Here is a 15,580-nt window from a genome sequence, read left to right as displayed (position 1 = left end):
ACAGAGCTTCTGAGGGCAGCACGGCGGCTCGGTGGTTAGCACGGCGGCCTCACAGCAGAACAACTTTCTGTCTGTGTGGAGTTTGCATGTCCTCCCCGTGCATGCGTGGGTTTCCACCGGGGGCTCCGGTTTCCTCCCACAGTCCAAAAACATGCAGCTTGTAGGTCAATTGGACACTTTAAATTGCCCCTTAATCTGGTCAGAGAAGAAAAAATAAAAAGTGAATTAACAATCTAAAAAGAATTTGAACTCGTGTTGTGACTTTGATGCAAAATAAGTGAATGCTTTTGAACTGACTGACTGTGTGCTGGTCATTATAACAAGTTATTTCACTGTTTGGTAACTGAATCAATAATAATACATCATATTTAATAGAAAGCTGATATCATTTGTGTTTTAATGTTTCCTTGTTGGAAACTGCATTGCTGTATTTATAAGAGGTGTCACGCTCAGACTTTCCACCCATCATGGAAACAATTCCACCTCTGTGTGACCTAAGAATCACAATCCTGTGTAAATAATAGTTTGACATTATTAAATGTAAAATCAGGGGTTACACTCGCCCCGGACAGTCACACTTTCCCCAATGCTTGGAGACAGTATGGAGCCGTTACAAAGGGCAGGAGAAGAGAGGAGTTATATCTGGTCGAGCTGCTCTGGAGGTTTCGCCGTCGCTTTTTAAGTAAATGACTGAAGTTTAATCTTGTGAGTAAAAACTGATCTAAGTTACTGAAATGATATTAAACACAGGAGTGTTGTCCTTATTCCACTTATCTCCTCCTCAGTGAGGCACTAAAGATAAAGCTGTTTCACACGCGCACACCATTTTTATCCTTAAGGCAGCAGCTGGGTGCGCTGCAAGGGCTGCAGGTCGTGTCATGAAAGGCAGCAGGGGAGGCTTGTGAAAAGCGTGACCTTGCTCCCTTCCTGCACACCTGATCGCTCTCAGCAGCAAAGACAATATCAAACATGCACCTCATGAAGGTGGGGTCAAAGGTCACATCATTACATCACTTTTCTGCTTAGAACAAAGCTTTACTCAGAACTCACCCCGTCATTTTCTGTCTCTTCAGCTCAATACTTCACTGCTCTGTGTCCAGATAAATGCCCTTCAAGGCTTTTTCCCCCTTTGTCAGCAGGTGGAGGCTCCTTCTCACCTTAATAATGGAGGGAGGGGAAGACCAATTCAGCTGACTCACAGTCAGGGTTTTACAAAGAGCATCTAACATTATATAAAGCTAATCCTGCTGTATCTGACTGATGTTAAAACACTGTGGCAGTAGGGGACAACAAATGACAGGCCATGAGCCATGGCTAGAAATGTACATAATTTACAGTCTTTATCTCCTCACAGCAGGATGGTCCATTAGGCAAAGGCAAATGTGTACATAAGCACAACCTGCACTTATGAATTTCTGTCCCTGTATATGACGGAAAATGTATTATTTTAATGCAAATATAGTAATTCTGTGTTATCAAATATTAGCAGTACTCTAACAATTTTGGCTATATGACAGGTCAAATGGATTGTAACGGAAATAAAGTGCAGGAAGTGTGAAAAACTCCAGAACTAAACTGACCACATGTGGTGGCATGTTCAAGAGGAGTGAGATGATAATGCATGTTTGATACATTAAAAAGGAAAAATATTTGCTCACCGCTCCCAAACAGGTGCTTAACATAACTGCACACAGAAAAATGAGATCTGCACAGTGCATATAAAATGAATAATAAAGTAATACAAATTAAATGGTTAGTCAAAAGTCAAAGTTAGGTCTTTAGACGAGCATAAAACTTCTTGCTCATATTCAGCACCACCCCCCCAAACTTCCCTCCACATCTAGCGCAGCAGGTCGGCTGCCAGCTGATGGCAACTTTGTCTGAGAGGCTCTGCATGCTACCAGGAGACGTGTTTTCCTCCTCGCAGAAGTTTGTCATCTATCATTACCTGAGGAGGCCTTGAGAATGATTCCTGCAGACAGCTCTATCTTACTGTCTGGGGGCCAAACGTAAACAGCACACTGCTGCGCAAACAAGGGCGATGATGACCATTACTTCCCAGGTATTTGGTAAAAAAAACTGCTTGCTGTGATGTGATGTGATGTGTTGTGTTCCAGCCTGAACTCAAGAGGCAGGCTTGGCAGGGAGCGGGCCTTTGTGATTGTTTGGATTTTGTCATTTTAACACCCTAAAGATGATATTTAGATCATATTTACACCAAGAATGCTCAGAATATTTAAACCAACTCTGGATCACTTACTCTCTTTAGTTCAACTAAGAACAAAAGCATTACATTGGCTCTTGAACAAATTACTACAATATATTCCAAACAGCATGTGGTTCAGTTTGTTTGGAGAAAGAGCAGTCATACCAACTAATGGAAAAACCCCAAACCACTCTGAGCTTTATGAGTACACAGAGTTGGTCAGTGACAACTTTTAGCTGGCGGGTAAAAAAAACTATTCGTGGTCTATGAGCTGTCTTTTTTCACTTCAACACATGATGGACGACAGCCTACAGGATCATTATGAATGTGGTTCAGACTACACACACGCACATACACACACACACACACACACACACACACAAACTGCATATGATCGCAGGTGAGACTTTTTAAATGTATGCAGCACTACAGTTAATTTGCCAAGCTGTGAAAGCTGAATGCAGCATGAAATACCACAGGTTCAGACCATGTAGGCCACCGTATGAGCAACCTTGCACAGCGCACAAACACCGAAGAATGATTTTAAAGCTGAAGCCCCGCAGTTAGAGTTGAACCCCAGCAAGGAGCACACAGAATGAGTCCTGTTCATCAGTGATGCGCCGACCCAGGACGGGCACACAGACACTAATACACAGACTTTGTACCCAACCCCACCCACACTCAGGTGCCTGTGGCGCCCGGTCACCTCACTCAGGGATCCAAGCAGTATGTCGTTCTAATCAGTCCTCGCAGTGGGCAACCCCATTAATTCAACTCTATTTCATCAGCAGTGAGCAGACCACCAGAGGGGTCTGTACATTCTTGCGTTCCTGCAATCCAGGAGTAATCCTATCTCTCACTTACCTTAGATCAGGCTCTAACCCCGTAATTCTTTAGAGACTGACCTGGGGTCTCACTTATAAACATTACGTACGCACAAAACGGGGCCTAAAAATCCCGTAAGCCACTTCCCACGCAAAAACAAACTTGACAGGAAAATGTGCACACCGGTAAGCAAACTGTGACCCCTGCGTACATACATTTTGAAGACAGGGGAAATTGGCAACACAGAATGTGGGGTGAACTGAAGCCAGGCTGTATATTGATGCACATTTAATTCCACTAAATATCAAATGTCATTGAGCGATCCACGTCAACATTCATACCAGCAATGTTATTTGTACTTGTGCATATAGTGAGCCTTATTAAATAAGCACCTTCCAATTTGAAAAGATATCAGCAAATCTTAAATTCAAGTCCTCTTAGTATGTGATCAGCACTGTCTCACCTTCACAGCCCCCCCTGCAGCGCAGAGGAGAGACCGTCTCCTGAATCGTCAGAGAAATCCAAAATAATATCAAAAGGTGTAAGAGTTGAAGAACAGATCGTCAGCAGTTTCTTCTAATACTGTGTTAATATCAGCAAGTAGGATTTTTAGTTTTATTAAAGATATTCTGACTTAATTAACAGCAAAGATCACGGACCATGCCATCAGGTGCTCAGTGCGCACCTGAGACTTCTTACTGCACATATGGATCATTTTTGGTGCAATGTGGGCGTATGGAGGGCGGAATAAGAAGCTAATTCACGTGCACACATTTCAGGGTGGATCGTGATTTATAAAGGGAACGTTGCGTGCAGGTGTGCATGTGCACGGTTTTAAAAATCTGAATTATTTTTGGCACACGCCATTTCTGGGATTTCTCGGTATGGACAGTTTTAGTCTGGATTCTACGCACTCTTTTATAAATGAGACCCCTGGTCTCGCTCGCTAACAGAATTGTGAGATCTTTGCAGGAGGACAAACAAAGCCACACAGAGCTCATTTTGAGGACACAGCAGGAAGTCAAGCTGAATTAATGACGCCGTGTATCAAATGATTCCAGACCATCAACCCCCCACTAAAGCAGGCCAACAGCACAGAACATGTACATATACAGACAGTAGGCCCAGTGTATCAAAGAGTTAAGTGCTGCATATTAAGAGTGAAAGAGCGGAGTTAGTCTGGTTATGCTAGTGAAGAGTTTTAGTCTTTGTGATATTAAATTCGTAGAACAATAATAATTTTAGAACAGTTACTAAAATAGTTTCCATGTGAAAACAATAAAATAATGAGGCAGAATCTGACTGACTCATATGTTATTGTGCTTTTGTATCACACTGTGTGTCTTGTCTGTGGTATAATGAAATGTTTACTGGGACGTAGCATAATGAGCTTTTCATAGCTTACCGTACCTTTGGTCTCTGGTGGATGGGGATGCTCATCACAGACAAATTAGCTCTTTGGAGTATTGCTGTCTACACCTGCAGAAACAATAACAGTTGGTGAGTATGGCGAGGCTTTAAAGGAGAAAACAAAATGAAAATGTCCATTATTCTGGTCCTCATATTCTTGTGCTCGCTATCTGTTCACAACGATGAAAATCAGGCATGCCTTCAATCAAAAAAAAAACAATCCATTCAAGTGTGGAACAATCTGCATCAAGAGATTTATTAGCGTAATCTTTGGTCTGGAGAACAGATAAATGTCTCCACAGAGACTCACGCTGCTCTCCAACTGTGCTGAGAGAACATTAGAGGTCAACAGCGGATAACTCGGCTCAAACTGAAGGCATATGGTTGCAGTTGGGAAAGCTCTCGGGGACTGGTAGTAAATAAATTCCTGAGTGGGAAAAAAAAATGACTACAGTTGTATGTAAAACTTAAAGCTCTGCTCTCTTTAAGATAACGACAAAGGAGAAGGTTTGCATTGAAGATGACACTTCAAAGGCCTTCATTGTTGAACGAAACAACAGCACTGATGTTTGTACAAAAAAAACAATCATGTGACTCGTCTGCGGTGGCAGCCTTTGGAAGTCACCACATCTTGTTCTTTGTGTGCGCCTGTCTGTGTGTGAATGAGTACAATGACATTTCTTCAGTACAAGGCAACGACAAATATGAAAAAAGGTATCCTCGTATACTTCCTTAATTAGACTGAGGTATGACGTGATCACTCCAAAGTAATTCTGGGAAATATAGGCAAGTTCTTACTCAAATACAAGTACACTAGAAAGCTTGAGGGAGATGTAAAGGGAGAGTTAGATCCATTTCCTCTGAAATGTTTTGTCTTCCTTTCAAACTACATGAAAACTGCACAAACAAAGAAAAAAGCTGGCGTGCTCAACTCAAAAACTCTACAGTTATCAGTGCCAACTCGAAGGTAATACTATAAGCACAAAGATGTCAGCACTTGCAATATAGTATATAACTTTTAATGAAAAATTATAAACAGCAGCTGAATGAAACAAACGAGTTTCAGCCCAAGGCTTTCGTCAGCATTTTGTAATGAAATACAGCTGTTCATTGAAGCATCACCAAAAAATATCTTTACAAGAAACAGAAAGTAAAGATTGCAAGAAAAATCTGTTACAAAAGAAAAACATCTGTTACAAAAGAAATTATTTTCCTTTCTGTCAACAAAACAGTACTCTTTTATGCAAACCATACAAGTGACCAGTACATCGCAACAGAAAAGCACACTTCGCAAAAAAACATCCATTTTAGTCTATAGAAAACAAGAAAATAAATGCTTGGGCTGGAACGCGTTGGTTTCATTCAGCTGCTGTTTGTTATTTTTCCATTATAAACTTAGAGACTGACAGGCTCTGATCATGCTGGGCAGTTACATTTACGCAACCTGTTTTTCCTTTTGGACAGGCACATATCTCTGCTCTAACCGTTCTCCTTAAGGTGCTGGTGTAACCCGTGTGTGCGTTGTGTTCTGGTAGTCAATGATGGTTCAGGAGAGAGTAAGCAGGTTCTGGGTCTTTTTACTTTCAGCTGCAGCCATGTCACAAAATTATGCATTAAAATAACCAATATTTTACAATAAAAACAATTAGAGATTTACAAAAATGCACTGGTCCTTTAAAACGGACAGTCTGACAAACTAAATATGACAAATACAGCTTGGAAATATATATAGTACAAAAAAAGATTAAATTAGAAAGCCAGAAAAACCATATTTTGTCATTTCTTCTGCACAAGATCACAACACAGTTTAATATCAAAATGTATATGCATTTGTTTCCACATTAGCAGCTATCAACATTAACATTCAGAAAACACAGCTGCTAAACTACACAGTAAAACTCAGCAATTAACACTTGAAAATAATATTAAAATATGTAAAAAACAAAAAACGTTTCCCTACCTGTGGTAACAGACAGAAACAGTCTGAGCTGTGTGTCGTGGATCTGCAACTTCTCCCCTGATTAAAGAGCAAACGCGCACCATTAACGAGGGATGGCGGAGCTTGTTGCCTAGCAATTAAGCTAACTTAGTAGGCTAGCATTAGCTTTTTAACTTCGAAACAAAACTCATTAAAAACTGAAATTTGCGAACTCAAATCTCTGCAGGACTGACACACGACGAGTCTGATATTAAATACAACATAACACATTAGTTTGGACGTGTCCAAATCACAAATAACAACTTTTATACATATTTATCGGCGGAGAGTCACTTAACGGTTACCTACCTCCGGCCATGTTGAAATTGGCTTTGGCCAGAGCGCGCACCGCGCACGCACGTAGCTGCGTCGTCACGCCCGCGCACACACAGACCCCAAAACACAGGCAGATGAAGGAAAATCCAAAACAAGAATTATAATGAAAAACAAGTGTTTTGGTGGAATTCGTAAAATTAGTCCATCTCAAACTGCTACACTGGCAATAAAAAAAAAACACTGTCATTGACAGCTCCCTGGATTGGCTGCAGAGCTCGACCATATGTCAGAGGCAAAGCAGACAGGGAAACCGCTGCAAAAAGTGAGACGTTATTGAACGCTCGTTCATCATTTTTCCTGACTCTACTTCCAAGTCAAATATATCACGTCGGACTAAATAGTCTGCAGAACATGATTCTTACTGCATTTGTTCCTTTTAAAAGATGAAACATGGTGGATGAAGGCATTTTTCTATATTTTAAAAAAGTCTGAGTCTTTCTATTGTGATGATTGCGCACAAATGGAAACAGCTACCTTCACAAATCTTCCTACAGAGGATGAGAAAAGACAGAAGCTTGCTGATATAATTCTGATTTTTTTTCTGCCATCAGTATATGAAACTAAATAGCGTCTGCTGTTACACAGAGAGTGAGTTTAAAAATAGTACGGACATGTGGGTGTTTATGTAACAGTGCAAGAAAAAGTAAAGTGAAAATGTATTTAAAGTGGAGCAGTGAACGAGTACAATTGAGCATATCTTAGAAATATTTTGTTTTAATGAATAATGCCCCTAATTGTTATATTATGTTCTTCTGCCACCTCTTTATCATATAACAAAGTATAATTATAATGCAAACTACAAAGACACAGAACTCTCCATAAAAAAACAATAAAGCAGGGTTAAATGTGACAGAAATTCAATATAGCATTACCAGGTATTATACTGAGCTTCAACACTGTTTGGCACTCTGGTGTGGAAAAAAAAACCTAAAATGTATCTTCTTGTTGTTTTTCACTAGAAAATGAGCTTAAACTCCTGTAGGAAAAATGTTTACTTTTCCATGAAATTAGAGATGTCTTCCATTAACTCCACACAAAGTAAAATCATTGACTGCCTCATTGACGGCTCCCTTTAAATTTATATTTTGTGTTCTCTCCCTCTAATTAACTCCTGGCATATACACAATGACAAACATCCAGTTTGTGTCTACAAAGTCACGAAATATATGATAGTACAGTAACTTATGATAAATACTTTATCATAAGATAAAGCTAACACTGAACCATTCATTTTCCAGGATCTGGATAAAAGCGTTCAGAAAGAAGTTGTCAAAATGAAGCCCAGCCATAAATCATCTTGTAATTAGCAATTGATTGAAGGAGCTATCTCAGTGTGAAAAACATGGAAGCATGATGCATCAATTTTAATGGCATTTCTTAATCAGAGTTGTCAGCAATCAGCAGAGACTAATCAGGGCCTGAGAGACAGAGACCCGATGCTAGTAATCAAACATGGCTGCTGTCCCATTGACTCCATTCTAAAAAGGCTGCTGGATAATTTTTAGGTGGACTTTTAATGTCAGGGTGAAGTAATCGCTCAAAATCTAACATTTATAATAAAAAAACAAAGCAAAGGTCTACCCCTTAGACTGCATGACCACTGACTGGTGTAACTACAGTTTAAAGATTTCTCTCATAAAATCAAAAGGCTTCTGTCTGAATGAATTCATGTCCTGAGAGGCAGAATGGATCGACCTATCTTACAAAAGCAGAGAAATAGAAATGTCTACCCGAGAAAGCTACACAATTATACTGAGGCCCACAGGCACCAAGCAATGACAGTCCACTCCAGTGAGCTGTGAGGATTTTCTCACCCTTTACACTAACAGCAGGATTATTATTTATATTTAAGCATCCCTCTGTCACTCAATTTGATGAATGACAACCTGCAATCATTCCCTGTATCAGTGGCAACAGCTGGACCCCCCCTGACAGACAGCAAGAGCACATTTAAGCAAATAAAAACTGCCTGCTTTCTTTATTATTTCTGCCAGATGTCATGCAGTAATTACTAAACACAATTAATGATCCTGGTCATTCACTGTAGTGGAGGAGAATGAGCTCTCGGCAGAGGTACTCGCGAACGTGCACATACGTCACATCCTCTTGTTTCCCGTCCCGAGTGCTTTACATAAAAATCAGCCTACAGGTTGTTCATGCCAATGGAGGAAGTTGGGGAAGCTCTCAATTTATCAGTTCCTCTATTATCCCTTCACACACTGGCAATAAAAAAAAAAAGATATTTGATTGATGAATACATGTAAAATCTTACATATAGCCCCTTTAACAGCCCAGATATACCAAGAATAGATTTTATATTTCATTATAGATGATGTATTTTACTACATTATGTCTACTTTGGAATAAACACCATATTAAAATGACTGAGGTTCATAAAGGAGATGTCAGGGGAGCTGTGGCTGTCAGAAAGCTGCTGAACAGAGATACTCCTGCAGCCAGGCTTAATGGGAGCCTGCATAAACAACAAAACATAAATGTGGTTGTGTTGGTGGTTATGAACTACAAGATAGAAAAGATTTTCTTGTCACCCATGTCTCCCCCGTAGACGGAGCGAATCAGCCGTGGCATCATATGGCGCTAACAGGCTTAACCTGCCCCCCATGGAGCCACTCAAAACAGCGGCCTCACAGACTGCAGGGGCCCCGAGACGATGCCTCACAGGATCTCACGAGAGACGCTAACTGGGCTTCATTTAGCAGGAAACCAAGTATTTTCAAACACAGCATGAAATGACTTTATGTTACAGCTATGGATGAATTTGGAAATGGGTCCATATCTGGTAAGTGTGGCCCTTGGTCCTGGCTGTGGGTGTCAGCTTGCTTGCTTAGGTTCTAATGCGTCTCAGTGTTGTAGGGCAGCGTAGCTTGACTCTGGATCCTGGACAGACCAGCTGATGCACTACAAGGAAAACATTAAGGCCACAATAACACTCGGACATTGGCTAATGTACAGCTCTCAGTAATATGGCATGTTTGTGTACAATACCATGCTTTAAAAATACAGATGGATTGATTTGAGTATTTGCTTCATCACAGCTATTGTCACGTTTTTGCTTTTATCATTTTAAGGAAATATTAACAAGCTAATGGATTACATATGTATAAGATAATGGAAGATACATTTGCAATTTCATTTGCCTGATTATTCATAAAATATTAATATTTTACCATCCAAAAACACAAGATTTAAGCGAATGAAAAGTTATGCAACATATTCAAATTTAAAAAACCTTATTTTAAATGCCACAAACTCACATGTGAAATGGAGCTTTTAACTGTCGTCTCCACAGGGCTAGGAGGTTTAGGACCATTCGTGTCTCTGAACAGGGAAACTGAAGGCTTTTTAGAAACATGATACCAGCATCACTGGTCCTTCAGCGACTGTGTTCAGGAGGGCAGCATAAGAGATGGCCTTTCATAGTTCACTGATCTCCAAAGAGCTCAGGAAGCACAGTGTTTGCTCATGGCCTTTTGCCCCGTGTACAGAAGTGTATTATGCTTTTAATAACCTCTCATGCTAAATATTCAGCAGCACATTCAAGCAAAGATATCACTGCCACCACAACCCAGAGCAAAAAGGCTGCTGTGGGAATACCAGAGGACGGGTTCACTGTTGGTAAAGATAAAAATGTCTTACTTAAAAAGCTGTCTCAAATGTAAGTAAAAAGGGATGTATCTTGTGATTTTCCCTCAAATGTTACTTAGTAGTGGGGCTAAAAATAAACACAAGCATCTTTTTTCTGTAGCAACATCTCTCGATAGCTCAGTAAATGTCATGAATAACGATCTATGATGAGATATCAGTATTAACAGAAGATAATAAGAAAGTTTGCGTTATATCCAAACCATCTTTGACCAAAACCTCCATCATGATTATTTCCAAACAGCCAACCAAATTCAACCTTTAATTCACTGGTAAACATGAGCTGAGGTAAACTGAGGTGCTTTGGTGCCACATCAGAACTATTAACCCACTGCAGGCCGCAGCAGTTTTCTCTAACAGATAAAGATATTTAAAGTTTGCTCCTGCTATGATTTAACTGCCAAGCTTGACACTTCAGAATGACTGAGTAGAGCTACTTGCGCTCTTCTTCATCCAGTGTTACTGGAAATGGCTTCATCTCATACAAACTGCTTCCTTACAGCAGCCGAGATGACATTATGTTTATCTGACCATTGCATGAAAGACAAGAAGAACCTGGTTTTCTGCAGTGATGTTTGCTGTGGAGCCTAACACAGCTTCTGTTCTCATCACCAGAGGCAACAACAGCAGATAACAACTTCATCCAAGTAGAAGAATATATTGTGCAGAATTTTATTTGTCTCCGTCTTAGCCTGTTTTTACAGGCCAGAGTACTATCCAAATAAATTATGATTTCATACCCTGCAAAAGTGCTCTCCTTTCTGATGAAATTTGAAAAAAGGCACGAGCCTTGAGCGACAGCATTGTAATTTGGTGACCACAACAACAGGAGTCATTTTTCACTTGGCCTTTTCTAATTGGATAAACGCCTCTGGGTAATTTCTAAATGAATTCCTCAGGCCAAAGCAGCTGCCTGGGCCAACCTAAACCATGTTTAATGTCGAAGGATTATCCTTGATTGAGTTTATTGCAAAGAAGCTTGTGACTTCAGTGACTGTGTGCCAGAAAAAGGCACAGTGTTCTTTACAACCAGCGCTCTACTTCACATCCAAGGGTACAGTAATTCACTGTGACAACACATGGGACTTGTGAGGAGGAAGGCTTTGTTGTCTGGAGGATGAGTGTGGGCTACAAGTTATGTTCATGTGCAGAACATAATAGGATTTTATAAACACAATAAGGCACACTGCAGAGTTTTTGCACATAAAATAATATAATGTTTAGTATGCAATCATAAATTAAAAGATGTGGTGTAAAACCAACACAGCATAACATTGCTAAATATTAGTTTAACCACTGATTTATTATGCAAAGCAGTTAAGTGCTGATTGGCTTAATGGCATAAATTAGGATATATTTTTTAATTAATGTAAGTTAAATTAGGAGGCGTTTCATAAGCGTTCTATACAATCTAATAGTCATGGTTTGGTCCAGGCTTGTTGACTTTTATGCAGACAACTACTTCACGATTTTCTGCTTATTTCTGTAGCCTACCTGTTACAAGCTCTGAAACATGAAGTTAATTTTTTCCCCTCTTTGCAGGAGCGCTCGCGCACAACGTGACAGCCGTTTGACAGGCTGTGGTCCTCGCAAAGGTCTGGCAGTGAGACTGATGATCCTCCTCTCATTCATTCAACACAGGACAGGTGCCCGCCTGCTGTCTAAACTCTCCTGCCTGACACAAAGCAAAAATAAGCGGACATGGGAGTCAGCGTGGCGGCTGCTTCCACCTATGCCGACTAAGCGCTTACCTCCCCGGCCGCTCGCTGCTCCGGTCCCCCGGTGTCTGTCCTTGTGTCGCTGCGACGCTGCTCATGAATGAATGCTTGTTATATTCCGCAAATAATGCTGTTGCATTTTACAGCAAAATGAACAGTGTGCGCTGGTAGAGGCTGTGTGCTGGTGGATAGTGTCCTGTCTGTGTACCACTCTGCACGTCACACACTGAAGTGTCGAGGTCTTGGCAGACGCGTCTTGCTGAGCTCCCTGCACGGCGGAGTATCTGAGATGTGACTGACGGCATCTCCCAGGCTTGCACACCGTGTGGCTAGTTTTCTCTCGATGCTGCTCCGACCTTCCACCCTGATTGGTTAACACAAGCCCCACAGCGCCCCCACCCGTCACTACCAGCAATTGAATGCACCTGCAGAGCAGTATTCGCACTACAGCTTCTGCATGGTCTACATTTGGTGACATTTTTGTTTAATTCTCAAGATGTTCAGTTAGAGATTAAACAACTTGAACAAAGCCAGTCCATATGCAGTTATATGAATATATATAATTACAGTTAAAAAAAGTTGGATTACTGAAAATTTTGATCTACATTATGATTTGGTACCAGGACCCCTTGAGGACATTCTGTTTAAAGAAGGAGAAAGAAACAACTAATTGGCAACGTATACAACATGCTGCTGAAGGAACAATCTGAACAGTACCTATCACAAAAGTTCTCTGATAAATGGAACAAAGATCTCCACTTTAAAGAAGCCAGATGTTTATATCTTACCAATAGCATTACCACAAGGAAAATCTACAGTTAATACAATACAAATTGATGACCAGAATATGTTATACAAGAGATAGACCCCATAAGTTTTATCCAGGTTCCTCTGATCAGTGTGTGAAGTGTGGCTCTCATGACTCCCTTATGCATCCCTTCTGGCTTTGTATAAAAGTGAGCAAAGTGCGGAATGAAATTCAAGAATGGATATGTAATATTTGCAAAACAAAAATTCAATTCTCAGCTGAGCTGTGTATCTTTCAGGATGCTGAAAAATAAGATATCCTACGGGATGGCAGATTATGTTCTCCTCCCTTGTTTATAAGAAGCTCATTTTAAAACACTGGACAAATACAGAAGCTCCTACTTAACACATTTGGAAGAACTGATGAGATATTATTTGGCAATAGAAAAGTCATCATCTGAGGATAACAACAAAACAAAGCAATTCAGTGAGGTATGGAAGTACATTTGTTAGACCCCATAAGATAAGGACATAGAAAGTGTGTGTGTGTGTGTGTGTGTGTGTGTGTGTGTGTGTGTGTGTGTGTGTGTGTGTGTGTGTGTGTGAGTGTGTATGTTATGTTGTGGTACTCACTCCATCCTAAGACAGTATACAGCATCTTATACTATCTTTTACATCATGGTATTAATATGTATATGTGTGTGAGTAAGTAATTGTAAGCAAAGCCCCATTGTAGAAAGCATGAAATTAAATAAAGATGATTATACAAAAAAAATTGAAGGGCACACATTTGACTGAGTTTGTTCTTTGAGCATGTGTCTGCTTGTGTGTGTTTGAGTGTGTGTGCATTTTATATGCGCACAAGCAGATGGGGCCCCACCTGAGCTCGGTTGATAAGTCTGCCAAGCAGAAGAAGAAAAAAGTTAAACTGACGTCTGTGAAGCACTTCTTGCTGAGCTCAGTCCATCTGTCGACGTGTGAGTCGTGTGCATGTATGTGTGTGTATTATAGTGTGTGTGTTTGTGTTCATAGACAGTGTGTGTGCTGGTGTACATGGACATCGATCAGAGTACCTCACACATTCAGTCTTTGCGTGACAAAAAAGAGAAGAGTTACACTTTTTCAGCCCAGAAATTATACTTACTCTGTGAGACAAACTTTTAATGAACACTCTTTCACATTTAGACTTAAGACACAGGCTTGCTTTGTTGGGGCTAAGCATTAGCCTTATAATATTAAGATAATATTTATTTGACTAATTTTACGACGGAGTATTAGGGCCACATTGAGGGGGAAAAAATCTCTAACATTTCGAGAATAAAGTCATAATATTACGAGAATAAAGTTTTAATTTTAGGCCATGGTTAGCCTGTATCTTATTTTGAAGGGTAATATCAGAAGAGCATCCAGCTGCCCACGCTAATATGACTAAGCTCACGTGTCATTTAAAATAAAATCACTTTTCAGAGTCCTGATAGTTATGACAAAGTGGTGCTGAGGTTCCCGAAAGATATTTGTGAAACATATACTAATGTTTTGATATATAGCTGTTTAGTATGTTTGCGTATTACAAGGTAGAAGATCTTGCATGTTCTCGCGAGGTACATGTATGCTATGCTTCCATGCTACCGGGTGTGTTCAATAAATACAGCTCTGGCCCAAGTTGTGTTAAGCCTCTGATGCGATCATTTACAAGCATAACTTCACAAGGTGTTCACACATACTTCACACATTCCTCATTTTAGTGCAGGTGGCTGGCTGCTCTTCTGATATATGTAATAATTAGGCGAACAGTAGTCTACAATTACGACTTCTTCTAATAACACAACGACTTCATTCTTGAAATACTGCGACTTTATTCTCATAATATTAAGACTTTATTCTCGTAATCTCTATTTCTTTTTTTCTTTAATGTGGCCCCAATACTCATATAATTTAGATCTAGTCCTTTAAAGGAAAAAACATATTTCCCAAAATATCAAACTTCTACTCGAAAGGAAGAGCATTAAGAAGGACGGGACTTGTAACTAGAGTAATTTGATCTTCTCCTTTTAGCTTTGTTTTGTCTCCTGAATTTTACCAGTCAGATTGTTTCCACTCACAATTTGATTGTCTTGTTTTCCAGGTTTGCCTTTAATAGAATCCTGCTGTGCTGCATGATTGTAACGTATTTCTTTATGTAATAGCCCAGTTCTTTTGATAGCCCTCACATGCCACCACGTTGGTTCACTTACATACTCCTGTGCAAAGGTAATGGTTTAAATTAGAAATGCATAACAATGCTGGACAACATTTGGACTGAGCTCTTTAAACTTAGAACAACAACAAAGAAAGAGTCATAAAAGTCTGAAATAAACCCCCATAAAGTTTATTTCTGAGATGCCGCGCTGACTGGAAAGGAGACTTCTCGCTTGGCACCTATTTTGCTTTCTGGAGCGTTTTATTGAGCGGATGCTTCCCCCATTAATTTTATTAGATGCTAATTACAGAGCCAAAAACATTCAGCAGTGAAATTGGCCGTGTGTGAGCAACAAATATAAACTCAACTTTTTACACAAACAGAGGCTCAGTATTTCACTTTGTGTTTCTCAGGCTCCCGTCTTCTCATTTGGACAGAAAAGTGTCTTGGGTAAAGAGTCTTATAATGAGTCCACAGTGTTCTGTGTACTGTATGTGTCTCCACTAGCTGCTAATTGG

The 15,580-nt window shown here is 40.1% G+C and overlaps 1 protein-coding gene across 1 annotated transcript in view; it reads right to left on the bottom strand.

The window, feature by feature from the left end:
* LOC138585127 (kelch-like protein 29) overlaps nucleotides 1–12,272 on the bottom strand; it is a 115,260-nt gene extending 102,988 nt beyond the window's left edge. Inside the window, exon 1 of the mRNA XM_069657383.1 lies at nucleotides 12,170–12,272. The gene's annotated coding sequence lies outside the window, so the exon portion shown is untranslated. The remainder of the gene's footprint in view (nucleotides 1–12,169) is intronic.
* Nucleotides 12,273–15,580: the final 3,308 nt, after the last annotated feature.

Source organism: Semicossyphus pulcher, unplaced genomic scaffold (assembly GCF_022749685.1).
Source record: "Semicossyphus pulcher isolate SPU_LCO1_2020_fin unplaced genomic scaffold, fSemPul1.0.p SCAF_11, whole genome shotgun sequence".
In the NCBI taxonomy this organism is placed as follows: Eukaryota; Metazoa; Chordata; class Actinopteri; order Labriformes; family Labridae; genus Semicossyphus; species Semicossyphus pulcher.
Note: the sequence above shows the minus strand (reverse complement) of the source record. Positions and strands in the feature narration are given on the sequence as shown.